Source organism: Osmerus eperlanus, chromosome 19 (assembly GCF_963692335.1).
Source record: "Osmerus eperlanus chromosome 19, fOsmEpe2.1, whole genome shotgun sequence".
NCBI classification, from domain to species: domain Eukaryota; kingdom Metazoa; phylum Chordata; class Actinopteri; order Osmeriformes; family Osmeridae; genus Osmerus; species Osmerus eperlanus.
Window position 1 is genome coordinate 3,785,289 of NC_085036.1, and position 25,471 is coordinate 3,810,759.

The window sequence follows — 25,471 nt, forward strand, 5'->3', positions numbered from 1 at the left end:
AATACAAGCTGGTGCGAGTATAGTCACTTCAAAGCCGTTTGGGGGCGGATGAGTACCTATTTGAACTTGATTTAGGACCATTGAAAGTGTGAGAGTGACTGGCCTTGTTCTGCTTCGGGGACACAAAGGCAAGAATCATAATTTGTGTCCAAAAAAGGACACTATGCAGGGAATGAGTAGCCCTTCCGCGCCATTCTTGTAAAACGCTCAACAATCTTGTCATAACCAAATAAAAAAGTGACGCCCCTTGAAATGTGGCAGAGAAAACAAGGTGGAAAATGGCTTGTTTGGAAATTGGGACGGCTTAGACAAAGGGAGAGAGGCTGGGAACTTACGTTCGCAGTTTATTCACGTGGCACAGCACAGGTCAGAACACCCGTGGCCACCACCTCTCGTGTGTCCAGCGAGAAGTGGCGAGCCGTGATCGTATAGTGGTTAGTACTCTGCGTTGTGGTCGCAGCAACCCTGGTTCGAATCCGTGTCACGGCACATTTTTCGTTGTCCCTATGTGCAGACAAGGGACGTTGCGTGCCGTGCGTATACGCTATACGCGACCAGTGCCATGCGCAGAGTTACTCCCCTTCGTCTCTGTTTAAAAAGAGCCTTTAGATATATAGTCTCGGTTAGTAAACCTGTGAAAGAGGATGACCACTGTCTGCTGTTTCCCTATCGCTTCTTTCGCTCCGAGCGAGTGTCCTGGGTCAGTGACATGGCAAACAGCAAACACCTTGGGCCAGTGGCGCAATGGATAATGCGTCTGACTACGGATCAGAAGATTCCAGGTTCGACTCCTGGCTGGCTCGAGCATCCATTTAACCAATTCTGTATTTGGCCGATGAGGGAAAGATGTCTGTCAATTAGTTGAGCGTAGTGCGCCAAACTAAAAGAACAGGCCTTATGCCCTTTTCACCAAAGCTCCTACTTTGATTCCTCACCGTTGCGCAGATACCAAGAAGGAAGCGCCTGAATGAATGTTTTGCTGCAGCAGGTATTGAAAGAGCTTGGGAAAAGGGAATGCTTTTCTTCACCGGTAGAAAAAAGAAAAAGCTGGCTATGGTGTGACCATACAAGGATTTGACGCAAACGAGTGAAAATGCATGTGCTGCATGCCATCAATACAAGCTGGTGCGAGTATAGTCACTTCAAAGCCGTTTGGGGGCGGATGAGTACCTATTTGAACTTGATTTAGGACCATTGAAAGTGTGAGAGTGACTGGCCTTGTTCTGCTTCGGGGACACAAAGGCAAGAATCATAATTTGTGTCCAAAAAAGGACACTATGCAGGGAATGAGTAGCCCTTCCGCGCCATTCTTGTAAAACGCTCAACAATCTTGTCATAACCAAATAAAAAAGTGACGCCCCTTGAAATGTGGCAGAGAAAACAAGGTGGAAAATGGCTTGTTTGGAAATTGGGACGGCTTAGACAAAGGGAGAGAGGCTGGGAACTTACGTTCGCAGTTTATTCACGTGGCACAGCACAGGTCAGAACACCCGTGGCCACCACCTCTCGTGTGTCCAGCGAGAAGTGGCGAGCCGTGATCGTATAGTGGTTAGTACTCTGCGTTGTGGTCGCAGCAACCCCGGTTCGAATCCGTGTCACGGCACATTTTTCGTTGTCCCTATGTGCAGACAAGGGACGTTGCGTGCCGTGCGTATACGCTATACGCGACCAGTGCCATGCGCAGAGTTACTCCCCTTCGTCTCTGTTTAAAAAGAGCCTTTAGATATATAGTCTCGGTTAGTAAACCTGTGAAAGAGGATGACCACTGTCTGCTGTTTCCCTATCGCTTCTTTCGCTCCGAGCGAGTGTCCTGGGTCAGTGACATGGCAAACAGCAAACACCTTGGGCCAGTGGCGCAATGGATAATGCGTCTGACTACGGATCAGAAGATTCCAGGTTCGACTCCTGGCTGGCTCGAGCATCCATTTAACCAATTCTGTATTTGGCCGATGAGGGAAAGATGTCTGTCAAGTAGTTGAGCGTAGCGCGCCAAACTAAAAGAACAGGCCTTATGCCCTTTTCACCAAAGCTCCTACTTTGATTCCTCACCGTTGCGCAGATACCAAGAAGGAAGCGCCTGAATGAATGTTTTGCTGCAGCAGGTATTGAAAGAGCTTGGGAAAAGGGAATGCTTTTTTTCACCGGTAGAAAAAAGAAAAAGCTGGCTATGGTGTGACCATACAAGGATTTGACGCAAACGAGTGAAAATGCATGTGCTGCATGCCATCAATACAAGCTGGTGCGAGTATAGTCACTTCAAAGCCGTTTGGGGGCGGATGAGTACCTATTTGAACTTGATTTAGGACCATTGAAAGTGTGAGAGTGACTGGCCTTGTTCTGCTTCGGGGACACAAAGGCAAGAATCATAATTTGTGTCCAAAAAAGGACACTATGGATGGAATGAGTAGCCCTTCCGCGCCATTCTTGTAAAACGCTCAACAATCTTGTCATAACCAAATAAAAAAGTGACGCCCCTTGAAATGTGGCAGAGAAAACAAGGTGGAAAATGGCTTGTTTGGAAATTGGGACGGCTTAGACAAAGGGAGAGAGGCTGGGAACTTACGTTCGCAGTTTATTCATGTGGCACAGCACAGGACAGAACACCCGTGGCCACCACCTCTCGTGCGTCCAGCGAGAAGTGGCGAGCCGTGATCGTATAGTGGTTAGTACTCTGCGTTGTGGTCGCAGCAACCCCGGTTCGAATCCAGGTCACGGCACATTTTTCGTTGTCCCTATGTGCAGACAAGGGACGTTGCACGCCGCGCGTATACGCGACCAGTGACATGCGCAGAGCTACTCCCCCCCCTCTCTGTTTAAAAAGAACGTTTAGATATATAGTCTCGGTTAGTAAACCTGTGAAAGAGGAAGACCACTGTCTGCTGTTTCCCCGTCACTTCTTTCGCTCCGAGCGAGTGTCCTGGGTCGGTGACATGGCAAGCAGCAAACACCTTGGGCCAGTGGCGCAATGGATAATGCGTCTGACTACGGATCAGAAGATTCCTGGTTGGACTCCTGGCTGGCTCGAGCATCCATTTAACCAATTCTGTATTTGGGCGATGAGGGAAAGATGTCTGTCAATTAGTTGAGCGTAGCGCGACAAACTAAAAGAACAGGCCTTATGCCCTTTTCACCAAAGCTCCTACTTTGATTCCTCACCGTTGCGCAGATACCAAGAAGGAAGCGCCTGAATTAATGTTTTGCTGCAGCAGGTATTGAAAGAGCTTGGGAAAAGGGAATGCTTTTCTTCACCGGTAGAAAAAAGAAAAAGCTGGCTATGGTGTGACCATACAAGGATTTGACGCAAACGAGTGAAAATGCATGTGCTGCATGCCATCAATACAAGCTGGTGCGAGTATAGTCACTTCAAAGCCGTTTGGGGGCGGATGAGTACCTATTTGAACTTGATTTAGGACCATTGAAAGTGTGAGAGTGACTGGCCTTGTTCTGCTTCGGGGACACAAAGGCAAGAATCATAATTTGTGTCCGAAAAATGACACTATGCAGGGAATGAGTAGCCCTTCCGCGCCATTCTTGTAAAACGCTCAACAATCTTGTCATAACCAAATAAAAAAGTGACGCCCCTTGAAATATGGCAGAGAAAACAAGGTGGAAAATGGCTTGCTTGGAAATTGGGACGGCTTAGACAAAGGGAGAGAGGCTGGGAACTTACGTTCGCAGTTTATTCATGTGGCACAGCACAGGACAGAACACCCGTGGCCACCACCTCTCGTGCGTCCAGCGAGAAGTGGCGAGCCGTGATCGTATAGTGGTTAGTACTCTGCGTTGTGGTCGCAGCAACCCCGGTTCGAATCCGGGTCACGGCACATTTTTCGTTGTCCCTATGTGCAGACAAGGGACGTTGCGCGCCGTGCGTATACGCTATACGCGACCAGTGCCATACGCAGAGTTACTCCCCCTCGTCTCTGTTTAAAAAGAGCCTTTAGATATATAGTCTCGGTTAGTAAACCTGTGAAAGAGGATGACCACTGTCTGCTGTTTCCCTATCACTTCTTTCGCTCCGAGCGAGTGTCCTGGGTCAGTGACATGGCAAACAGCAAACACCTTGGGCCAGTGGCGCAATGGATAACGCGTCTGACTACGGATCAGAAGATTCCAGGTTCGACTCCTGGCTGGCTCGAGCATCCATTTAACCAATTCTGTATTTGGGCGATGAGGGAAAGATGTCTGTCAATTAGTTGAGCGTAGCGCGCCAAACTAAAAGAACAGGCCTTATGCCCTTTTCACCAAAGCTCCTACTTTGATTCCTCACCGTTGCGCAGATACCAAAAGGAAGCGCCTGCATGAACGTCTTGCTGCAGCAGGTATTGAAAGAGCTTGGGAAAAGGGAATGCTTTTCTTCACCGGTAGAAAAAAGAAAAAGCTGGCTATGGTGTGACCATACAAGGATTTGACGCAAACGAGTGAAAATGCATGTGCTGCATGCCATCAATACAAGCTGGTGCGAGTATAGTCACTTCAAAGCCGTTTGGGGGCGGATGAGTACCTATTTGAACTTGATTTAGGACCATTGAAAGTGTGAGAGTGACTGGCCTTGTTCTGCTTCGGGGACACAAAGGCAAGAATCATAATTTGTGTCCAAAAAAGGACACTATGCAGGGAATGAGTAGCCCTTCCGCGCCATTCTTGTAAAACGCTCAACAATCTTGTCATAACCAAATAAAAAAGTGACGCCCCTTGAAATGTGGCAGAGAAAACAAGGTGGAAAATGGCTTGTTTGGAAATTGGGACGGCTTAGACAAAGGGAGAGAGGCTGGGAACTTACGTTCGCAGTTTATTCACGTGGCACAGCACAGGTCAGAACACCCGTGGCCACCACCTCTCGTGTGTCCAGCGAGAAGTGGCGAGCCGTGATCGTATAGTGGTTAGTACTCTGCGTTGTGGTCGCAGCAACCCCGGTTCGAATCTGGGTCACGGCACATTTTTCGTTGTCCCTATGTGCAGACAAGGGACGTTGCACGCCGCGCGTATACGCGACCAGTGACATGCGCAGAGCTACTCCCCCCCTCTCTGTTTAAAAAGAGCGTTTAGATATATAGTCTCGGTTAGTAAACCTGTGAAAGAGGATGACCACTGTCTGCTGTTTCCCTATCACTTCTTTCGCTCCGAGCGAGTGTCCTGGGTCAGTGACATGGCAAACAGCAAACACCTTGGGCCAGTGGCGCAATGGATAACGCGTCTGACTACGGATCAGAAGATTCCAGGTTCGACTCCTGGCTGGCTCGAGCATCCATTTAACCAATTCTGTATTTGGCCGATGAGGGAAAGATGTCTGTCAAGTAGTTGAGCGTAGCGCGCCAAACTAAAAGAACAGGCCTTATGCCCCTTTCACCAAAGCTCCTACTTTGATTCCTCACCGTTGCGCAGATACCAAGAAGGAAGCGCCTGAATGAATGTTTTGCTGCAGCAGGTATTGAAAGAGCTTGGGAAAAGGGAATGCTTTTTTTCACCGGTAGAAAAAAGAAAAAGCTGGCTATGGTGTGACCATACAAGGATTTGACGCAAACGAGTGAAAATGCATGTGCTGCATGCCATCAATACAAGCTGGTGCGAGTATAGTCACTTCAAAGCCGTTTGGGGGCGGATGAGTACCTATTTGAACTTGATTTAGGACCATTGAAAGTGTGAGAGTGACTGGCCTTGTTCTGCTTCGGGGACACAAAGGCAAGAATCATAATTTGTGTCCGAAAAAGGACACTATGCAGGGAATGAGTAGCCCTTCCGCGCCATTCTTGTAAAACGCTCAACAATCTTGTCATAACCAAATAAAAAAGTGACGCCCCTTGAAATATGGCAGAGAAAACAAGGTGGAAAATGGCTTGCTTGGAAATTGGGACGGCTTAGACAAAGGGAGAGAGGCTGGGAACTTACGTTCGCAGTTTATTCATGTGGCACAGCACAGGACAGAACACCCGTGGCCACCACCTCTCGTGCGTCCAGCGAGAAGTGGCGAGCCGTGATCGTATAGTGGTTAGTACTCTGCGTTGTGGTCGCAGCAACCCCGGTTCGAATCCGGGTCACGGCACATTTTTCGTTGTCCCTATGTGAAGACAAGGGACGTTGCACGCCCTGCTTATACGCTATACGCGACCAGTGCCATGCGCAGAGCTGCTCCCCCCCCTCTCTGTTTAAAAAGAGCGTTTAGATATATAGTCTCGGTTAGTAAACCTGTGAAAGAGGAAGACCACTGTCTGCTGTTTCCCCGTCACTTCTTTCGCTCCGAGCGAGTGTCCTGGGTCGGTGACATGGCAAGCAGCAAACACCTTGGGCCAGTGGCGCAATGGATAATGCGTCTGACTACAGATCAGAAGATTCCAGGTTCGACTCCTGGCTGGCTCGAGCATCCATTTAACCAATTCTGTATTTGGCCGATGAGGGAAAGATGTCTGTCAAGTAGTTGAGCGTAGCGCGCCAAACTAAAAGAACAGGCCTTATGCCCTTTTCACCAAAGCTCCTACTTTGATTCCTCACCGTTGCGCAGATACCAAGAAGGAAGCGCCTGAATGAATGTTTTGCTGCAGCAGGTATTGAAAGAGCTTGGGAAAAGGGAATGCTTTTCTTCACCGGTAGAAAAAAGAAAAAGCTGGCTATGGTGTGACCATACAAGGATTTGACGCAAACGAGTGAAAATGCATGTGCTGCATGCCATCAATACAAGCTGGTGCGAGTATAGTCACTTCAAAGCCGTTTGGGGGCGGATGAGTACCTATTTGAACTTGATTTAGGACCATTGAAAGTGTGAGAGTGACTGGCCTTGTTCTGCTTCGGGGACTCAAAGGCAAGAATCATAATTTGTGTCCAAAAAAGGATACTATGCAGGGAATGAGTAGCCCTTCCGCGCCATTCTTGTAAAACGCTCAACAATCTTGTCATAACCATATAAAAAAGTGACGCCCCTTGAAATGTGGCAGAGAAAACAAGGTGGAAAATGGCTTGTTTGGAAATTGGGACGGCTTAGACAAAGGGAGAGAGGCTGGGAACTTACGTTCGCAGTTTATTCACGTGGCACAGCACAGGTCAGAACACCCGTGGCCACCACCTCTCGTGTGTCCAGCAAGAAGTGGCGAGCCGTGATCGTATAGTGGTTAGTACTCTGCGTTGTGGTCGCAGCAACCCCGGTTCGAATCCGTGTCACGGCACATTTTTCGTTGTCTCTATGTGCAGACAAGGGACGTTGCGCGCCGTGCGTATACGCTATACGCGACCAGTGCCATACGCAGAGTTACTCCCCCTCGTCTCTGTTTAAAAAGAGCCTTTAGATATATAGTCTCGGTTAGTAAACCTGTGAAAGAGGATGACCACTGTCTGCTGTTTCCCTATCACTTCTTTCGCTCCGAGCGAGTGTCCTGGGTCAGTGACATGGCAAACAGCAAACACCTTGGGCCAGTGGCGCAATGGATAACGCGTCTGACTACGGATCAGAAGATTCCAGGTTCGACTCCTGGCTGGCTCGAGCATCCATTTAACCAATTCTGTATTTGGCCGATGAGGGAAAGATGTCTGTCAAGTAGTTGAGCGTAGCGCGCCAAACTAAAAGAACAGGCCTTATGCCCCTTTCACCAAAGCTCCTACTTTGATTCCTCACCGTTGCGCAGATACCAAGAAGGAAGCGCCTGAATGAATGTTTTGCTGCAGCAGGTATTGAAAGAGCTTGGGAAAAGGGAATGCTTTTCTTCACCGGTAGAAAAAAGAAAAAGCTGGCTATGGTGTGACCATACAAGGATTTGACGCAAACGAGTGAAAATGCATGTGCTGCATGCCATCAATACAAGCTGGTGCGAGTATAGTCACTTCAAAGCCGTTTGGGGGCGGATGAGTACCTATTTGAACTTGATTTAGGACCATTGAAAGTGTGAGAGTGACTGGCCTTGTTCTGCTTCGGGGACACAAAGGCAAGAATCATAATTTGTGTCCAAAAAAGGACACTATGGATGGAATGAGTAGCCCTTCCGCGCCATTCTTGTAAAACGCTCAACAATCTTGTCATAACCAAATAAAAAAGTGACGCCCCTTGAAATGTGGCAGAGAAAACAAGGTGGAAAATGGCTTGTTTGGAAATTGGGACGGCTTAGACAAAGGGAGAGAGGCTGGAAACTTACGTTCGCAGTTTATTCATGTGGCACAGCACAGGACAGAACACCCGTGGCCACCACCTCTCGTGCGTCCAGCGAGAAGTGGCGAGCCGTGATCGTATAGTGGTTAGTACTCTGCGTTGTGGTCGCAGCAACCCCGGTTCGAATCCGGGTCACGGCACATTTTTCGTTGTCCCTATGTGCAGACAAGGGACGTTGCACGCCGCGCGTATACGCGACCTGTGACATACGCAGAGCTACTCCCCCCCTCTCTGTTTAAAAAGAGCGTTTAGATATATAGTCTCGGTTAGTAAACCTGTGAAAGAGGAAGACCACTGTCTGCTGTTTCCCCGTCACTTCTTTCGCTCCGAGCGAGTGTCCTGGGTCGGTGACATGGCAAGCAGCAAACACCTTGGGCCAGTGGCGAAATGGATAATGCTTCTGACTACGGATCAGAAGATTCCAGGTTCGACTCCTGGCTGGCTCGAGCATCCATTTAACCAATTCTGTATTTGGGCGATGAGGGAAAGATGTCTGTCAATTAGTTGAGCGTAGCGCGCCAAACTAAAAGAACAGGCCTTATGCCCTTTTCACCAAAGCTCCTACTTTGATTCCTCACCGTTGCGCAGATACCAAGAAGGAAGCGCCTGAATGAATGTTTTGCTGCAGCAGGTATTGAAAGAGCTTGGGAAAAGGGAATGCTTTTCTTCACCGGTAGAAAAAAGAAAAAGCTGGCTATGGTGTGACCATACAAGGATTTGACGCAAACGAGTGAAAATACATGTGCTGCATGCCATCAATACAAGCTGGTGCGAGTATAGTCACTTCAAAGCCGTTTGGGGGCGGATGAGTACCTATTTGAACTTGATTTAGGACCATTGAAAGTGTGAGAGTGACTGGCCTTGTTCTGCTTCGGGGACACAAAGGCAAGAATCATAATTTGTGTCCAAAAAAGGACACTATGGATGGAATGAGTAGCCCTTCCGCGCCATTCTTGTAAAACGCTCAACAATCTTGTCATAACCAAATAAAAAAGTGACGCCCCTTGAAATGTGGCAGAGAAAACAAGGTGGAAAATGGCTTGTTTGGAAATTGGGACGGCTTAGACAAAGGGAGAGAGGCTGGGAACTTACGTTCGCAGTTTATTCATGTGGCACAGCACAGGACAGAACACCCGTGGCCACCACCTCTCGTGCGTCCAGCGAGAAGTGGCGAGCCGTGATCGTATAGTGGTTAGTACTCTGCGTTGTGGTCGCAGCAACCCCGGTTCGAATCCGGGTCACGGCACATTTTTCGTTGTCCCTATGTGCAGACAAGGGACGTTGCACGCCGCGCGTATACGCGACCAGTGACATGCGCAGAGCTACTCCCCCCCTCTCTGTTTAAAAAGAGCGTTTAGATATATAGTCTCGGTTAGTAAACCTGTGAAAGAGGAAGACCACTGTCTGCTGTTTCCCCGTCACTTCTTTCGCTCCGAGCGAGTGTCCTGGGTCGGTGACATGGCAAGCAGCAAACACCTTGGGCCAGTGGCGCAATGGATAATGCGTCTGACTACGGATCAGAAGATTCCAGGTTCGACTCCTGGCTGGCTCGAGCATCCATTTAACCAATTCTGTATTTGGGCGATGAGGGAAAGATGTCTGTCAATTAGTTTAGCGTAGCGCGCCAAACTAAAAGAACAGGCCTTATGCCCTTTTCACCAAAGCTCCTACTTTGATTCCTCACCGTTGCGCAGATACCAAGAAGGAAGCGCCTGAATGAATGTTTTGCTGCAGCAGGTATTGAAAGAGCTTGGGAAAAGGGAATGCTTTTCTTCACCGGTAGAAAAAAGAAAAAGCTGGCTATGGTGTGACCATACAAGGATTTGACGCAAACGAGTGAAAATGCATGTGCTGCATGCCATCAATACAAGCTGGTGCGAGTATAGTCACTTCAAAGCCGTTTGGGGGCGGATGAGTACCTATTTGAACTTGATTTAGGACCATTGAAAGTGTGAGAGTGACTGGCCTTGTTCTGCTTCGGGGACACAAAGGCAAGAATCATAATTTGTGTCCAAAAAAGGACACTATGCAGGGAATGAGTAGCCCTTCCGCGCCATTCTTGTAAAACGCTCAACAATCTTGTCATAACCAAATAAAAAAGTGACGCCCCTTGAAATGTGGCAGAGAAAACAAGGTGGAAAATGGCTTGTTTGGAAATTGGGACGGCTTAGACAAAGGGAGAGAGGCTGGGAACTTACGTTCGCAGTTTATTCACGTGGCACAGCACAGGTCAGAACACCCGTGGCCACCACCTCTAGTGTGTCCAGCGAGAAGTGGCGAGCCGTGATCGTATAGTGGTTAGTACTCTGCGTTGTGGTCGCAGCAACCCCGGTTCGAATCCGTGTCACGGCACATTTTTCGTTGTCCCTATGTGCAGACAAGGGACGTTGCGCGCCGTGCGTATACGCTATACGCGACCAGTGCCATGCGCAGAGTTACTCCCCCTCGTCTCTGTTTAAAAAGAGCATTTAGATATATAGTCTCGGTTAGTAAACCTGTGAAAGAGGATGACCACTGTCTGCTGTTTCCCTATCACTTCTTTCGCTCCGAGCGAGTGTCCTGGGTCAGTGACATGGCAAACAGCAAACACCTTGGGCCAGTGGCGCAATGGATAACGCGTCTGACTACGGATCAGAAGATTCCAGGTTCGACTCCTGGCTGGCTCGAGCATCCATTTAACCAATTCTGTATTTGGCCGATGAGGGAAAGATGTCTGTCAAGTAGTTGAGCGTAGCGCGCCAAACTAAAAGAACAGGCCTTATGCCCTTTTCACCAAAGCTCCTACTTTGATTCCTCACCGTTGCGCAGATACCAAAAGGAAGCGCCTGCATGAACGTCTTGCTGCAGCAGGTATTGAAAGAGCTTGGGAAAAGGGAATGCTTTTCTTCACCGGTAGAAAAAAGAAAAAGCTGGCTATGGTGTGACCATACAAGGATTTGACGCAAACGAGTGAAAATACATGTGCTGCATGCCATCAATACAAGCTGGTGCGAGTATAGTCACTTCAAAGCCGTTTGGGGGCGGATGAGTACCTATTTGAACTTGATTTAGGACCATTGAAAGTGTGAGAGTGACTGGCCTTGTTCTGCTTCGGGGACACAAAGGCAAGAATCATAATTTGTGTCCAAAAAAGGACACTATGGATGGAATGAGTAGCCCTTCCGCGCCATTCTTGTAAAACGCTCAACAATCTTGTCATAACCAAATAAAAAAGTGACGCCCCTTGAAATGTGGCAGAGAAAACAAGGTGGAAAATGGCTTGTTTGGAAATTGGGACGGCTTAGACAAAGGGAGAGAGGCTGGAAACTTACGTTCGCAGTTTATTCATGTGGCACAGCACAGGAGAGAACACCCGTGGCCACCACCTCTAGTGTGTCCAGCGAGAAGTGGCGAGCCGTGATCGTATAGTGGTTAGTACTCTGCGTTGTGGTCGCAGCAACCCCGGTTCGAATCCGGGTCACGGCACATTTTTCGTTGTCCCTATGTGCAGACAAGGGACGTTGCACGCCGCGCGTATACGCGACCTGTGACATACGCAGAGCTACTCCCCCCCTCTCTGTTTAAAAAGAGCGTTTAGATATATAGTCTCGGTTAGTAAACCTGTGAAAGAGGAAGACCACTGTCTGCTGTTTCCCCGTCACTTCTTTCGCTCCGAGCGAGTGTCCTGGGTCGGTGACATGGCAAGCAGCAAACACCTTGGGCCAGTGGCGCAATGGATAATGCTTCTGACTACGGATCAGAAGATTCCAGGTTCGACTCCTGGCTGGCTCGAGCATCCATTTAACCAATTCTGTATTTGGGCGATGAGGGAAAGATGTCTGTCAATTAGTTGAGCGTAGCGCGCCAAACTAAAAGAACAGGCCTTATGCCCTTTTCACCAAAGCTCCTACTTTGATTCCTCACCGTTGCGCAGATACCGAGAAGGAAGCGCCTGAATGAATGTTTTGCTGCAGCAGGTATTGAAAGAGCTTGGGAAAAGGGAATGCTTTTCTTCACCGGTAGAAAAAAGAAAAAGCTGGCTATGGTGTGACCATACAAGGATTTGACGCAAACGAGTGAAAATACATGTGCTGCATGCCATCAATACAAGCTGGTGCGAGTATAGTCACTTCAAAGCCGTTTGGGGGCGGATGAGTACCTATTTGAACTTGATTTAGGACCATTGAAAGTGTGAGAGTGACTGGCCTTGTTCTGCTTCGGGGACACAAAGGCAAGAATCATAATTTGTGTCCAAAAAAGGACACTATGGATGGAATGAGTAGCCCTTCCGCGCCATTCTTGTAAAACGCTCAACAATCTTGTCATAACCAAATAAAAAAGTGACGCCCCTTGAAATGTGGCAGAGAAAACAAGGTGGAAAATGGCTTGTTTGGAAATTGGGACGGCTTAGACAAAGGGAGAGAGGCTGGGAACTTACGTTCGCAGTTTATTCATGTGGCACAGCACAGGACAGAACACCCGTGGCCACCACCTCTCGTGCGTCCAGCGAGAAGGGGCGAGCCGTGATCGTATAGTGGTTAGTACTCTGCGTTGTGGTCGCAGCAACCCCGGTTCGAATCCGGGTCACGGCACATTTTTCGTTGTCCCTATGTGCAGACAAGGGACGTTGCACGCCGCGCGTATACGCGACCAGTGACATGCGCAGAGCTACTCCCCCCCCTCTCTGTTTAAAAAGAGCGTTTAGATATATAGTCTCGGTTAGTAAACCTGTGAAAGAGGAAGACCACTGTCTGCTGTTTCCCCGTCACTTCTTTCGCTCCGAGCGAGTGTCCTGGGTCGGTGACATGGCAAGCAGCAAACACCTTGGGCCAGTGGCGAAATGGATAATGCTTCTGACTACGGATCAGAAGATTCCAGGTTCGACTCCTGGCTGGCTCGAGCATCCATTTAACCAATTCTGTATTTGGGCGATGAGGGAAAGATGTCTGTCAATTAGTTGAGCGTAGCGCGCCAAACTAAAAGAACAGGCCTTATGCCCTTTTCACCAAAGCTCCTACTTTGATTCCTCACCGTTGCGCAGATACCAAGAAGGAAGCGCCTGAATGAATGTTTTGCTGCAGCAGGTATTGAAAGAGCTTGGGAAAAGGGAATGCTTTTCTTCACCGGTAGAAAAAAGAAAAAGCTGGCTATGGTGTGACCATACAAGGATTTGACGCAAACGAGTGAAAATACATGTGCTGCATGCCATCAATACAAGCTGGTGCGAGTATAGTCACTTCAAAGCCGTTTGGGGGCGGATGAGTACCTATTTGAACTTGATTTAGGACCATTGAAAGTGTGAGAGTGACTGGCCTTGTTCTGCTTCGGGGACACAAAGGCAAGAATCATAATTTGTGTCCAAAAAAGGACACTATGGATGGAATGAGTAGCCCTTCCGCGCCATTCTTGTAAAACGCTCAACAATCTTGTCATAACCAAATAAAAAAGTGACGCCCCTTGAAATGTGGCAGAGAAAACAAGGTGGAAAATGGCTTGTTTGGAAATTGGGACGGCTTAGACAAAGGGAGAGAGGCTGGGAACTTACGTTCGCAGTTTATTCATGTGGCACAGCACAGGACAGAACACCCGTGGCCACCACCTCTCGTGCGTCCAGCGAGAAGGGGCGAGCCGTGATCGTATAGTGGTTAGTACTCTGCGTTGTGGTCGCAGCAACCCCGGTTCGAATCCGGGTCACGGCACATTTTTCGTTGTCCCTATGTGCAGACAAGGGACGTTGCACGCCGCGCGTATACGCGACCAGTGACATGCGCAGAGCTACTCCCCCCCCTCTCTGTTTAAAAAGAGCGTTTAGATATATAGTCTCGGTTAGTAAACCTGTGAAAGAGGAAGACCACTGTCTGCTGTTTCCCCGTCACTTCTTTCGCTCCGAGCGAGTGTCCTGGGTCGGTGACATGGCAAGCAGCAAACACCTTGGGCAAGTGGCGCAATGGATAATGCGTCTGACTACAGATCAGAAGATTCCAGGTTCGACTCCTGGCTGGCTCGAGCATCCATTTAACCAATTCTGTATTTGGCCGATGAGGGAAAGATGTCTGTCAAGTAGTTGAGCGTAGCGCGCCAAACTAAAAGAACAGGCCTTATGCCCTTTTCACCAAAGCTCCTACTTTGATTCCTCACCGTTGCGCAGATACCAAGAAGGAAGCGCCTGAATGAATGTTTTGCTGCAGCAGGTATTGAAAGAGCTTGGGAAAAGGGAATGCTTTTCTTCACCGGTAGAAAAAAGAAAAAGCTGGCTATGGTGTGACCATACAAGGATTTGACGCAAACGAGTGAAAATGCATGTGCTGCATGCCATCAATACAAGCTGGTGCGAGTATAGTCACTTCAAAGCCGTTTGGGGGCGGATGAGTACCTATTTGAACTTGATTTAGGACCATTGAAAGTGTGAGAGTGACTGGCCTTGTTCTGCTTCGGGGACTCAAAGGCAAGAATCATAATTTGTGTCCAAAAAAGGACACTATGCAGGGAATGAGTAGCCCTTCCGCGCCATTCTTGTAAAACGCTCAACAATCTTGTCATAACCAAATAAAAAAGTGACGCCCCTTGAAATGTGGCAGAGAAAACAAGGTGGAAAATGGCTTGTTTGGAAATTGGGACGGCTTAGACAAAGGGAGAGAGGCTGGGAACTTACGTTCGCAGTTTATTCACGTGGCACAGCACAGGTCAGAACACCCGTGGCCACCACCTCTCGTGTGTCCAGCAAGAAGTGGCGAGCCGTGATCGTATAGTGGTTAGTACTCTGCGTTGTGGTCGCAGCAACCCCGGTTCGAATCCGTGTCACGGCACATTTTTCGTTGTCTCTATGTGCAGACAAGGGACGTTGCGCGCCGTGCGTATACGCTATACGCGACCAGTGCCATACGCAGAGTTACTCCCCCTCGTCTCTGTTTAAAAAGAGCCTTTAGATATATAGTCTCGGTTAGTAAACCTGTGACAGAGGATGACCACTGTCTGCTGTTTCCCTATCACTTCTTTCGCTCCGAGCGAGTGTCCTGGGTCAGTGACATGGCAAACAGCAAACACCTTGGGCCAGTGGCGCAATGGATAACGCGTCTGACTACGGATCAGAAGATTCCAGGTTCGACTCCTGGCTGGCTCGAGCATCCATTTAACCAATTCTGTATTTGGCCGATGAGGGAAAGATGTCTGTCAAGTAGTTGAGCGTAGCGCGCCAAACTAAAAGAACAGGCCTTATGCCCCTTTCACCAAAGCTCCTACTTTGAGTCCTCACCGTTGCGCAGATACCAAGAAGGAAGCGCCTGAATGAATGTTTTGCTGCAGCAGGTATTGAAAGAGCTTGGGAAAAGGGAATGCTTTTTTTCACCGGTAGAAAAAAGAAAAAGCTGGCTATGGTGTGACCATACAAGGATTTGACGCAAACGAGTGAAAATGCATGTGCTGCATGCCATCAATACAAGCTGGTGCGAGTATAGTCACTTCAAAGCCGTTTGGGGGCGGATGAGTACCTATTTGAACTTGATTTAGGACCATTGAAAGTGTGAGAGTGACTGGCCTTGTTCTGCTTCGGGGACACAAAGGCAAGAATCATAATTTGTGTCCAAAAAAGGACACTATGGATGGAATGAGTAGCCCTTCCGCGCCATTCTTGTAAAACGCTCAACAATCTTGTCATAACCAAATAAAAAAGTGACGCCCCTTGAAATGTGGCAGAGAAAACAAGGTGGAAAATGGCTTGTTTGGAAATTGGGACGGCTTAGACAAAGGGAGAGAGGCTGGAAACTTACGTTCGCAGTTTATTCATGTGGCACAGCACAGGACAGAACACCCGTGGCCACCACCTCTCGTGCGTCCAGCGAGAAGTGGCGAGACGTGATCGTATAGTGGTTAGTACTCTGCGTTGTGGTCGCAGCAACCCCGGTTCGAATCCGGGTCACGGCACATTTTTCGTTGTCCCTATGTGCAGACAAGGGACGTTGCACGCCGCGCGTATACCCGACCTGTGACATACGCAGAGCTACTCCCCCCCTCTCTGTTTAAAAAGAGCGTTTAGATATATAGTCTCGATTAGTAAACCTGTGAAAGAGGAAGACCACTGTCTGCTGTTTCCCCGTCACTTCTTTCGCTCCGAGCGAGTGTCCTGGGTCGGTGACATGGCAAGCAGCAAACACCTTGGGCCAGTGGCGCAATGGATAATGCTTCTGACTACGGATCAGAAGATTCCAGGTTCGACTCCTGGCTGGCTCGAGCATCCATTTAACCAATTCTGTATTTGGGCGATGAGGGAAAGATGTCTGTCAATTAGTTGAGCGTAGCGCGCCAAACTAAAAGAACAGGCCTTATGCCCTTTTCACCAAAGCTCCTACTTTGATTCCTCACCGTTGCGCAGATACCAAGAAGGAAGCGCCTGAATTAATGTTTTGCTGCAGCAGGTATTGAAAGAGCTTGGGAAAAGGGAATGCTTTTCTTCACCGGTAGAAAAAAGAAAAAGCTGGCTATGGTGTGACCATACAAGGATTTGACGCAAACGAGTGAAAATACATGTGCTGCATGCCATCAATACAAGCTGGTGCGAGTATAGTCACTTCAAAGCCGTTTGGGGGCGGATGAGTACCTATTTGAACTTGATTTAGGACCATTGAAAGTGTGAGAGTGACTGGCCTTGTTCTGCTTCGGGGACACAAAGGCAAGAATCATAATTTGTGTCCAAAAAAGGACACTATGGATGGAATGAGTAGCCCTTCCGCGCCATTCTTGTAAAACGCTCAACAATCTTGTCATAACCAAATAAAAAAGTGACGCCCCTTGAAATGTGGCAGAGAAAACAAGGTGGAAAATGGCTTGTTTGGAAATTGGGACGGCTTAGACAAAGGGAGAGAGGCTGGGAACTTACGTTCGCAGTTTATTCATGTGGCACAGCACAGGACAGAACACCCGTGGCCACCACCTCTCGTGCGTCCAGCGAGAAGTGGCGAGCCGTGATCGTATAGTGGTTAGTACTCTGCGTTGTGGTCGCAGCAACCCCGGTTCGAATCCGGGTCACGGCACATTTTTCGTTTTCCCTATGTGCAGACAAGGGACGTTGCACGCCGCGCGTATACGCGACCAGTGACATGCGCAGAGCTACTCCCCCCCCTCTCTGTTTAAAAAGAGCGTTTAGATATATAGTCTCGGTTAGTAAACCTGTGAAAGAGGATGACCACTGTCTGCTGTTTCCCTATCGCTTCTTTCGCTCCGAGCGAGTGTCCTGGGTCAGTGACATGGCAAACAGCAAACACCTTGGGCCAGTGGCGCAATGGATAACGCGTCTGACTACGGATCAGAAGATTCCAGGTTCGACTCCTGGCTGGCTCGAGCATCCATTTAACCAATTCAGTATTTGGCCGATGAGGGAAAGATGTCTGTCAAGTAGTTGAGCGTAGCGCGCCAAACTAAAAGAACAGGCCTTATGCCCTTTTCACCAAAGCTCCTACTTTGATTCCTCACCGTTGCGCAGATACCAAAAGGAAGCGCCTGCATGAACGTCTTGCTGCAGCAGGTATTGAAAGAGCTTGGGAAAAGGGAATGCTTTTCTTCACCGGTAGAAAAAAGAAAAAGCTGGCTATGGTGTGACCATACAAGGATTTTACGCAAACGAGTGAAAATGCATGTGCTGCATGCCATCAATTCAAGCTGGTGCGAGTATAGTCACTTCAAAGCCGTTTGGGGGCGGATGAGTACCTATTTGAATTTGATTTAGGACCATTGAAAGTGTGAGAGTGACTGACCTTGTTCTGCTTCGGGGACAAAAAGGCAAGAATCATAATTTGTGTCCGAAAAAGGACACTATGCAGGGAATGAGTAGCCCTTCCGCGCCATTCTTGTAAAACGCTCAACAATCTTGTCATAACCAAATAAAAAAGTGACGCCCCTTGAAATATGGCAGAGAAAACAAGGTGGAAAATGGCTTGCTTGGAAATTGGGACGGCTTAGACAAAGGGAGAGAGGCTGGGAACTTACGTTCGCAGTTTATTCATGTGGCACAGCACAGGACAGAACACCCGTGGCCACCACCTCTCGTGCGTCCAGCGAGAAGTGGCGAGCCGTGATCGTATAGTGGTTAGTACTCTGCGTTGTGGTCGCAGCAACCCCGGTTCGAATCCGGGTCACGGCACATTTTTCGTTGTCCCTATGTGCAGACAAGGGACGTTGCGCGCCGTGCGTATACGCTATACGCGACCAGTGCCATACGCAGAGTTACTCCCCCTCGTCTCTGTTTAAAAAGAGCCTTTAGATATATAGTCTCGGTTAGTAAACCTGTGAAAGAGGATGACCACTGTCTGCTGTTTCCCTATCACTTCTTTCGCTCCGAGCGAGTGTCCTGGGTCAGTGACATGGCAAACAGCAAACACCTTGGGCCAGTGGCGCAATGGATAACGCGTCTGACTACGGATAAGAAGATTCCAGGTTCGACTCCTGGCTGGCTCGAGCATCCATTTAACCAATTCTGTATTTGGCCGATGAGGGAAAGATGTCTGTCAAGTAGTTGAGCGTAGCGCGCCAAACTAAAAGAACAGGCCTTATGCCCTTTTCACCAAAGCTCCTACTTTGATTCCTCACCGTTGCGCAGATACCAAAAGGAAGCGCCTGCATGAACGTCTTGCTGCAGCAGGTATTGAAAGAGCTTGGGAAAAGGGAATGCTTTTCTTCACCGGTAGAAAAAAGAAAAAGCTGGCTATGGTGTGACCATACAAGGATTTTACGCAAACGAGTGAAAATGCATGTGCTGCATGCCATCAATTCAAGCTGGTGCGAGTATAGTCACTTCAAAGCCGTTTGGGGGCGGATGAGTACCTATTTGAATTTGATTTAGGACCATTGAAAGTGTGAGAGTGACTGACCTTGTTCTGCTTCGGGGACACAAAGGCAAGAATCATAATTTGTGTCCGAAAAAGGACACTATGCAGGGAATGAGTAGCCCTTCCGCGCCATTCTTGTAAAACGCTCAACAATCTTGTCATAACCAAATAAAAAAGTGACGCCCCTTGAAATATGGCAGAGAAAACAAGGTGGAAAATGGCTTGCTTGGAAATTGGGACGGCTTAGACAAAGGGAGAGAGGCTGGGAACTTACGTTCGCAGTTTATTCATGTGGCACAGCACAGGACAGAACACCCGTGGCCACCACCTCTCGTGCGTCCAGCGAGAAGTGGCGAGCCGTGATCGTATAGTGGTTAGTACTCTGCGTTGTGGTCGCAGCAACCCCGGTTCGAATCCGGGTCACGGCACATTTTTCGTTGTCCCTATGTGCAGACAAGGGACGTTGCGCGCCGTGCGTATACGCTATACGCGACCAGTGCCATACGCAGAGTTACTCCCCCTCGTCTCTGTTTAAAAAGAGCCTTTAGATATATAGTCTCGGTTAGTAAACCTGTGAAAGAGGATGACCACTGTCTGCTGTTTCCCTATCACTTCTTTCGCTCCGAGCGAGTGTCCTGGGTCAGTGACATGGCAAACAGCAAACACCTTGGGCCAGTGGCGCAATGGATAACGCGTCTGACTACGGATAAGAAGATTCCAGGTTCGACTCCTGGCTGGCTCGAGCATCCATTTAACCAATTCTGTATTTGGCCGATGAGGGAAAGATGTCTGTCAAGTAGTTGAGCGTAGCGCGCCAAACTAAAAGAACAGGCCTTATGCCCTTTTCACCAAAGCTCCTACTTTGATTCCTCACCGTTGCGCAGATACCAAAAGGAAGCGCCTGCATGAACGTCTTGCTGCAGCAGGTATTGAAAGAGCTTGGGAAAAGGGAATGCTTTTCTTCACCGGTAGAAAAAAGAAAAAGCTGGCTATGGTGTGACCATACAAGGATTTTACGCAAACGAGTGAAAATGCATGTGCTGCATGCCATCAATTCAAGCTGGTGCGAGTATAGTCACTTCAAAGCCGTTTGGGGGCGGATGAGTACCTATTTGAATTTGATTTAGGACCATTGAAAGTGTGAGAGTGACTGACCTTGTTCTGCTTCGGGGACACAAAGGCAAGAATCATAATTTGTGTCCGAAAAAGGACACTATGCAGGGAATGAGTAGCCCTTTCGCGCCATTCTTGTAAAACGCTCAACAATCTCTTCATAACCAAATAAAAAAGTGACGCCCCTTGAAATGTGGCAGAGAAAACAAGGTGGAAAATGGCTTGTTTGGAAATTGGGACGGCTTAGACAAAGGGAGAGAGGCTGGGAACTTACGTTCGCAGTTTATTCATGTGGCACAGCACAGGTCAGAACACCCGTGGCCACCACCTCTCGTGCGTCCAGCGAGAAGTGGCGAGCCGTGATAGTATAGTGGTTAGTACTCTGCGTTGTGGTCGCAGCAACCCCGGTTCGAATCCGGGTCAAGGCATGTTTTTCGTTGTCCCTATGTGCAGACAAGGGACATTGCACGCCATGCGTATACGCTATACGCGACCAGTGCCATGCGCAGAGCTACTCCCCCCCGTCTCTGTTTAAAAAGAGCGTTTAGATATATAGTCTCGGTTAGTAAACCTGTGAAAGAGGAAGACTTTTGTCTGCTGTTTCCCCATCACTTCTTTCGCTCCGAGCGAGTGTCCTGGGTCGGTGACATGGCATGCAGCAAACACCTTGGGCCAGTGGCGCAATGGATAACGCGTTTGACTACGGATCAGAAGATTCCAGGTTCGACTCCTGGCTGGCTCGATCATCCATTTAACCAATTCTGTATTTGGGCGATGAGGGAAAGATGTCTGTCAAGTAGTTGAGCGTAGCGCCAAACTAAAAGAACAGGCCTTATGCCCTTTTCACCAAAGCTCCTACTTTGATTCCTCACCGTTGCGCAGATACCAAAAGGAAGCGCCTGCATGAACGTTTTGCTGCAGCAGGTATTGAAAGAGCTTGGGAAAAGGGAATGCTTTTCTTCACAGGTAGAAAAAAGAAAAAGCTGGCTATGGTGTGACCATACAAGGATTTGACGCAAACGGGTGAAAAGTGTGCTGCATGCCATCAATACAAGCTGGTGCGAGTATAGTCACTTCAAAGCCGTTTGGGGGCGGATGAGTACCTATTTGAACTTGATTTAGGACCATTGAAAGTGTGAGAGTGACTGGCCTTGTTCTGCTTCGGGGACACAAAGGCAAGAATCATAATTTGTGTCCGAAAAAGGACACTATGCAGGGAATGAGTAGCCCTTTCGCGCCATTCTTGTAAAACGCTCAACAATCTCTTCATAACCAAATAAAAAAGTGACGCCCCTTGAAATGTGGCAGATAAAACAAGGTGGAAAATGGCTTGTTTGGAAATTGGGACGGCTTAGACAAAGGGAGAGAGGCTGGGAACTTACGTTCGCAGTTTATTCACGTGGCACAGCACAGGTCAGAACACCCGTGGCCACCACCTCTCGTGCGTCCAGCGAGAAGTGGCGAGCCGTGATCGTATAGTGGTTAGTACTCTGCGTTGTGGTCGCAGCAACCCCGGTTCGAATCCGGGTCAAGGCATGTTTTTCGTTGTCCCTATGTGCAGACAAGGGACATTGCACGCCATGCGTATACGCTATACGCGACCAGTGCCATGCGCAGAGCTACTCCCCCCCGTCTCTGTTTAAAAAGAGCGTTTAGATATATAGTCTCGGTTAGTAAACCTGTGAAAGAGGAAGACTTTTGTCTGCTGTTTCCCCATCACTTCTTTCGCTCCGAGCGAGTGTCCTGGGTCGGTGACATGGCATGCAGCAAACACCTTGGGCCAGTGGCGCAATGGATAACGCGTCTGACTACGGATCAGAAGATTCCAGGTTCGACTCCTGGCTGGCTCGAGCATCCATTTAACCAATTCTGTATTTGGCCGATGAGGGAAAGATGTCTGTCAAGTAGTTGAGCGTAGCGCGCCAAACTAAAAGAACAGGCCTTATGCCCTTTTCACCAAAGCTCCTACTTTGATTCCTCACCGTTGCGCAGATACCAAGAAGGAAGCGCCTGAATGAACGTTTTGCTGCAGCAGGTATTGAAAGAGCTTGGGAAAAGGGAATGCTTTTCTTCACCGGTAGAAAAAAGAAAAAGCTGGCTATGGTGTGACCATACAAGGATTTGACGCAAACGAGTGAAAATGCATGTGCTGCATGCCATCAATACAAGCTGGTGCGAGTATAGTCACTTCAAAGCCGTTTGGGGGCGGATGAGTACCTATTTGAACTTGATTTAGGACCATTGAAAGTGTGAGAGTGACTGGCCTTGTTCTGCTTCGGGGACACAAAGGCAAGAATCATAATTTGTGTCCAAAAAAGGACACTATGCAGGGAATGAGTAGCCCTTCCGCGCCATTCTTGTAAAACGCTCAACAATCTTGTCATAACCAAATAAAAAAGTGACGCCCCTTGAAATGTGGCAGAGAAAACAAGGTGGAAAATGGCTTGTTTGGAAATTGGGACGGCTTAGACAAAGGGAGAGAGGCTGGGAACTTACGTTCGCAGTTTATTCACGTGGCACAGCACAGGTCAGAACACCCGTGGCCACCACCTCTCGTGTGTCCAGCGAGAAGTGGCGAGCCGTGATCGTATAGTGGTTAGTACTCTGCGTTGTGGTCGCAGCAACCCCGGTTCGAATCCGTGTCACGGCACATTTTTCGTTGTCCCTATGTGCAGACAAGGGACGTTGCGCGCCGTGCGTATACGCTATACGCGACCAGTGCCATGCGCAGTTACTCCCCCTCGTCTCTGTTTAAAAAGAGCATTTAGATATATAGTCTCGGTTAGTAAACCTGTGAAAGAGGATGACCACTGTCTGCTGTTTCCCTATCACTTCTTTCGCTCCGAGCGAGTGTCCTGGGTCAGTGACATGGCAAACAGCAAACACCTTGGGCCAGTGGCGCAATGGATAACGCGTCTGACTACGGATCAGAAGATTCCAGGTTCGACTCCTGGCTGGCTCGAGCATCCATTTAACCAATTCTGTATTTGGCCGATGAGGGAAAGATGTCTGTCAAGTAGTTGAGCGTAGCGCGCCAAACTAAAAGAACAGGCCTTATGCCCTTTTCACCAAAGCTCCTACTTTGATTCCTCACCGTTGCGCAGATACCAAGAAGGAAGCGCCTGAATGAATGTTTTGCTGCAGCAGGTATTGAAAGAGCTTGGGAAAAGGGAATGCTTTTCTTCACCGGTAGAAAAAAGAAAAAGCTGGCTATGGTGTGACCATACAAGGATTTGACGCAAACGAGTGAAAATGCATGTGCTGCATGCCATCAATACAAGCTGGTGCGAGTATAGTCACTTCAAAGCCGTTTGGGGGCGGATGAGTACCTATTTGAACTTGATTTAGGACCATTGAAAGTGTGAGAGTGACTGGCCTTGTTCTGCTTCGGGGACACAAAGGCAAGAATCATAATTTGTGTCCAAAAAAGGACACTATGCAGGGAATGAGTAGCCCTTCCGCGCCATTCTTGTAAAACGCTCAACAATCTTGTCATAACCAAATAAAAAAGTGACGCCCCTTGAAATGTGGCAGAGAAAACAAGGTGGAAAATGGCTTGTTTGGAAATTGGGACGGCTTAGACAAAGGGAGAGAGGCTGGGAACTTACGTTCGCAGTTTATTCACGTGGCACAGCACAGGTCAGAACACCCGTGGCCACCACCTCTCGTGTGTCCAGCGAGAAGTGGCGAGCCGTGATCGTATAGTGGTTAGTACTCTGCGTTGTGGTCGCAGCAACCCTGGTTCGAATCCGTGTCACGGCACATTTTTCGTTGTCCCTATGTGCAGACAAGGGACGTTGCGTGCCGTGCGTATACGCTATACGCGACCAGTGCCATGCGCAGAGTTACTCCCCTTCGTCTCTGTTTAAAAAGAGCCTTTAGATATATAGTCTCGGTTAGTAAACCTGTGAAAGAGGATGACTGCTGTTTCCCTATCGCTTCTTTCGCTCCGAGCGAGTGTCCTGGGTCAGTGACATGGCAAACAGCAAACACCTTGGGCCAGTGGCGCAATGGATAACGCGTCTGACTACGGATCAGAAGATTCCAGGTTCGACTCCTGGCTGGCTCGAGCATCCATTTAACCAATTCTGTATTTGGCCGATGAGGGAAAGATGTCTGTCAATTAGTTGAGCGTAGCGCGCTAAACTAAAAGAACAGGCCTTATGCCCTTTTCACCAAAGCTCCTACTTTGATTCCTCACCGTTGCGCAGATACCAAGAAGGAAGCGCCTGAATGAATGTTTTGCTGCAGCAGGTATTGAAAGAGCTTGGGAAAAGGGAATGCTTTTCTTCACCGGTAGAAAAAAGAAAAAGCTGGCTATGGTGTGACCATACAAGGATTTGATGCAAACGAGTGAAAATGCATGTGCTGCATGCCATCAATACAAGCTGGTGCGAGTATAGTCACTTCAAAGCCGTTTGGGGGCGGATGAGTACCTATTTGAACTTGATTTAGGACCATTGAAAGTGTGAGAGTGACTGGCCTTGTTCTGCTTCGGGGACACAAAGGCAAGAATCATAATTTGTGTCCAAAAAAGGACACTATGGATGGAATGAGTAGCCCTTCCGCGCCATTCTTGTAAAACGCTCAACAATCTTGTCATAACCAAATAAAAAAGTGACGCCCCTTGAAATGTGGCAGAGAAAACAAGGTGGAAAATGGCTTGTTTGGAAATTGGGACGGCTTAGACAAAGGGAGAGAGGCTGGGAACTTATGTTCGCAGTTCATTCATGTGGCACAGCACAGGACAGAACACCCGTGGCCACCACCTCTCGTGCGTCCAGCGAGAAGTGGCGAGCCGTGATCGTATAGTGGTTAGTACTCTGCGTTGTGGTCGCAGCAACCCCGGTTCGAATCCAGGTCACGGCACATTTTTCGTTGTCCCTATGTGCAGACAAGGGACGTTGCACGCCGCGCGTATACGCGACCAGTGACATGCGCAGAGCTACTCCCCCCCCTCTCTGTTTAAAAAGAGCGTTTAGATATATAGTCTCGGTTAGTAAACCTGTGAAAGAGGAAGACCACTGTCTGCTGTTTCCCCGTCACTTCTTTCGCTCCGAGCGAGTGTCCTGGGTCGGTGACATGGCAAGCAGCAAACACCTTGGGCCAGTGGCGCAATGGATAATGCGTCTTACTACGGATCAGAAGATTCCAGGTTCGACTCCTGGCTGGCTCGAGCATCCATTTAACCAATTCTGTATTTGGGCGATGAGGGAAAGATGTCTGTCAATTAGTTGAGCGTAGCGCGCCAAACTAAAAGAACAGGCCTTATGCCCTTTTCACCAAAGCTCCTACTTTGATTCCTCACCGTTGCGCAGATACCAAGAAGGAAGCGCCTGAATGAATGTTTTGCTGCAGCAGGTATTGAAAGAGCTTGGGAAAAGGGAATGCTTTTCTTCACCGGTAGAAAAAAGAAAAAGCTGGCTATGGT

At 48.6% G+C, this 25,471-nt stretch overlaps 31 non-coding genes across 31 annotated transcripts; all 31 read left to right on the top strand.

The window, feature by feature from the left end:
* The first annotated feature begins 730 nt into the window (after positions 1-730).
* Positions 731-803, top strand: trnar-acg (transfer RNA arginine (anticodon ACG)). The gene has a single exon. It is a non-coding gene; the product is annotated as a tRNA-Arg (tRNA).
* A 1,041-nt stretch (positions 804-1,844) lies between these two features.
* trnar-acg (transfer RNA arginine (anticodon ACG)) lies at positions 1,845-1,917 on the top strand. Its single transcript has one exon. It is a non-coding gene; the product is annotated as a tRNA-Arg (tRNA).
* Positions 1,918-3,752: 1,835 nt separating this feature from the next.
* trnah-gug (transfer RNA histidin (anticodon GUG)) lies at positions 3,753-3,824 on the top strand. Its single transcript has one exon. It is a non-coding gene; the product is annotated as a tRNA-His (tRNA).
* Positions 3,825-4,065: 241 nt separating this feature from the next.
* trnar-acg (transfer RNA arginine (anticodon ACG)) lies at positions 4,066-4,138 on the top strand. The gene has a single exon. It is a non-coding gene; the product is annotated as a tRNA-Arg (tRNA).
* Positions 4,139-5,170: 1,032 nt separating this feature from the next.
* trnar-acg (transfer RNA arginine (anticodon ACG)) lies at positions 5,171-5,243 on the top strand. The gene has a single exon. It is a non-coding gene; the product is annotated as a tRNA-Arg (tRNA).
* Positions 5,244-5,971: 728 nt separating this feature from the next.
* Positions 5,972-6,043, top strand: trnah-gug (transfer RNA histidin (anticodon GUG)). The gene has a single exon. It is a non-coding gene; the product is annotated as a tRNA-His (tRNA).
* Positions 6,044-6,284: 241 nt separating this feature from the next.
* trnac-aca (transfer RNA cysteine (anticodon ACA)) lies at positions 6,285-6,357 on the top strand. Its single transcript has one exon. It is a non-coding gene; the product is annotated as a tRNA-Cys (tRNA).
* Positions 6,358-7,398: 1,041 nt separating this feature from the next.
* Positions 7,399-7,471, top strand: trnar-acg (transfer RNA arginine (anticodon ACG)). Its single transcript has one exon. It is a non-coding gene; the product is annotated as a tRNA-Arg (tRNA).
* Positions 7,472-8,199: 728 nt separating this feature from the next.
* Positions 8,200-8,271, top strand: trnah-gug (transfer RNA histidin (anticodon GUG)). The gene has a single exon. It is a non-coding gene; the product is annotated as a tRNA-His (tRNA).
* A 233-nt stretch (positions 8,272-8,504) lies between these two features.
* On the top strand, positions 8,505-8,577 carry trnar-acg (transfer RNA arginine (anticodon ACG)). Its single transcript has one exon. It is a non-coding gene; the product is annotated as a tRNA-Arg (tRNA).
* Positions 8,578-9,305: 728 nt separating this feature from the next.
* On the top strand, positions 9,306-9,377 carry trnah-gug (transfer RNA histidin (anticodon GUG)). The gene has a single exon. It is a non-coding gene; the product is annotated as a tRNA-His (tRNA).
* Positions 9,378-9,610: 233 nt separating this feature from the next.
* Positions 9,611-9,683, top strand: trnar-acg (transfer RNA arginine (anticodon ACG)). Its single transcript has one exon. It is a non-coding gene; the product is annotated as a tRNA-Arg (tRNA).
* Positions 9,684-10,724: 1,041 nt separating this feature from the next.
* trnar-acg (transfer RNA arginine (anticodon ACG)) lies at positions 10,725-10,797 on the top strand. Its single transcript has one exon. It is a non-coding gene; the product is annotated as a tRNA-Arg (tRNA).
* A 727-nt stretch (positions 10,798-11,524) lies between these two features.
* trnah-gug (transfer RNA histidin (anticodon GUG)) lies at positions 11,525-11,596 on the top strand. Its single transcript has one exon. It is a non-coding gene; the product is annotated as a tRNA-His (tRNA).
* A 233-nt stretch (positions 11,597-11,829) lies between these two features.
* On the top strand, positions 11,830-11,902 carry trnar-acg (transfer RNA arginine (anticodon ACG)). Its single transcript has one exon. It is a non-coding gene; the product is annotated as a tRNA-Arg (tRNA).
* Positions 11,903-12,630: 728 nt separating this feature from the next.
* On the top strand, positions 12,631-12,702 carry trnah-gug (transfer RNA histidin (anticodon GUG)). The gene has a single exon. It is a non-coding gene; the product is annotated as a tRNA-His (tRNA).
* Positions 12,703-12,936: 234 nt separating this feature from the next.
* trnar-acg (transfer RNA arginine (anticodon ACG)) lies at positions 12,937-13,009 on the top strand. The gene has a single exon. It is a non-coding gene; the product is annotated as a tRNA-Arg (tRNA).
* A 728-nt stretch (positions 13,010-13,737) lies between these two features.
* trnah-gug (transfer RNA histidin (anticodon GUG)) lies at positions 13,738-13,809 on the top strand. The gene has a single exon. It is a non-coding gene; the product is annotated as a tRNA-His (tRNA).
* A 1,348-nt stretch (positions 13,810-15,157) lies between these two features.
* trnar-acg (transfer RNA arginine (anticodon ACG)) lies at positions 15,158-15,230 on the top strand. The gene has a single exon. It is a non-coding gene; the product is annotated as a tRNA-Arg (tRNA).
* A 1,033-nt stretch (positions 15,231-16,263) lies between these two features.
* On the top strand, positions 16,264-16,336 carry trnar-acg (transfer RNA arginine (anticodon ACG)). The gene has a single exon. It is a non-coding gene; the product is annotated as a tRNA-Arg (tRNA).
* A 728-nt stretch (positions 16,337-17,064) lies between these two features.
* trnah-gug (transfer RNA histidin (anticodon GUG)) lies at positions 17,065-17,136 on the top strand. The gene has a single exon. It is a non-coding gene; the product is annotated as a tRNA-His (tRNA).
* Positions 17,137-17,370: 234 nt separating this feature from the next.
* On the top strand, positions 17,371-17,443 carry trnar-acg (transfer RNA arginine (anticodon ACG)). Its single transcript has one exon. It is a non-coding gene; the product is annotated as a tRNA-Arg (tRNA).
* Positions 17,444-18,170: 727 nt separating this feature from the next.
* Positions 18,171-18,242, top strand: trnah-gug (transfer RNA histidin (anticodon GUG)). The gene has a single exon. It is a non-coding gene; the product is annotated as a tRNA-His (tRNA).
* A 241-nt stretch (positions 18,243-18,483) lies between these two features.
* Positions 18,484-18,556, top strand: trnar-acg (transfer RNA arginine (anticodon ACG)). Its single transcript has one exon. It is a non-coding gene; the product is annotated as a tRNA-Arg (tRNA).
* A 727-nt stretch (positions 18,557-19,283) lies between these two features.
* Positions 19,284-19,355, top strand: trnah-gug (transfer RNA histidin (anticodon GUG)). Its single transcript has one exon. It is a non-coding gene; the product is annotated as a tRNA-His (tRNA).
* A 241-nt stretch (positions 19,356-19,596) lies between these two features.
* On the top strand, positions 19,597-19,669 carry trnar-acg (transfer RNA arginine (anticodon ACG)). Its single transcript has one exon. It is a non-coding gene; the product is annotated as a tRNA-Arg (tRNA).
* Positions 19,670-20,396: 727 nt separating this feature from the next.
* On the top strand, positions 20,397-20,468 carry trnah-gug (transfer RNA histidin (anticodon GUG)). Its single transcript has one exon. It is a non-coding gene; the product is annotated as a tRNA-His (tRNA).
* A 241-nt stretch (positions 20,469-20,709) lies between these two features.
* trnar-acg (transfer RNA arginine (anticodon ACG)) lies at positions 20,710-20,782 on the top strand. Its single transcript has one exon. It is a non-coding gene; the product is annotated as a tRNA-Arg (tRNA).
* A 1,035-nt stretch (positions 20,783-21,817) lies between these two features.
* On the top strand, positions 21,818-21,890 carry trnar-acg (transfer RNA arginine (anticodon ACG)). The gene has a single exon. It is a non-coding gene; the product is annotated as a tRNA-Arg (tRNA).
* A 1,039-nt stretch (positions 21,891-22,929) lies between these two features.
* trnar-acg (transfer RNA arginine (anticodon ACG)) lies at positions 22,930-23,002 on the top strand. The gene has a single exon. It is a non-coding gene; the product is annotated as a tRNA-Arg (tRNA).
* Positions 23,003-24,036: 1,034 nt separating this feature from the next.
* Positions 24,037-24,109, top strand: trnar-acg (transfer RNA arginine (anticodon ACG)). Its single transcript has one exon. It is a non-coding gene; the product is annotated as a tRNA-Arg (tRNA).
* The last annotated feature ends 1,362 nt before the right edge of the window (positions 24,110-25,471 follow it).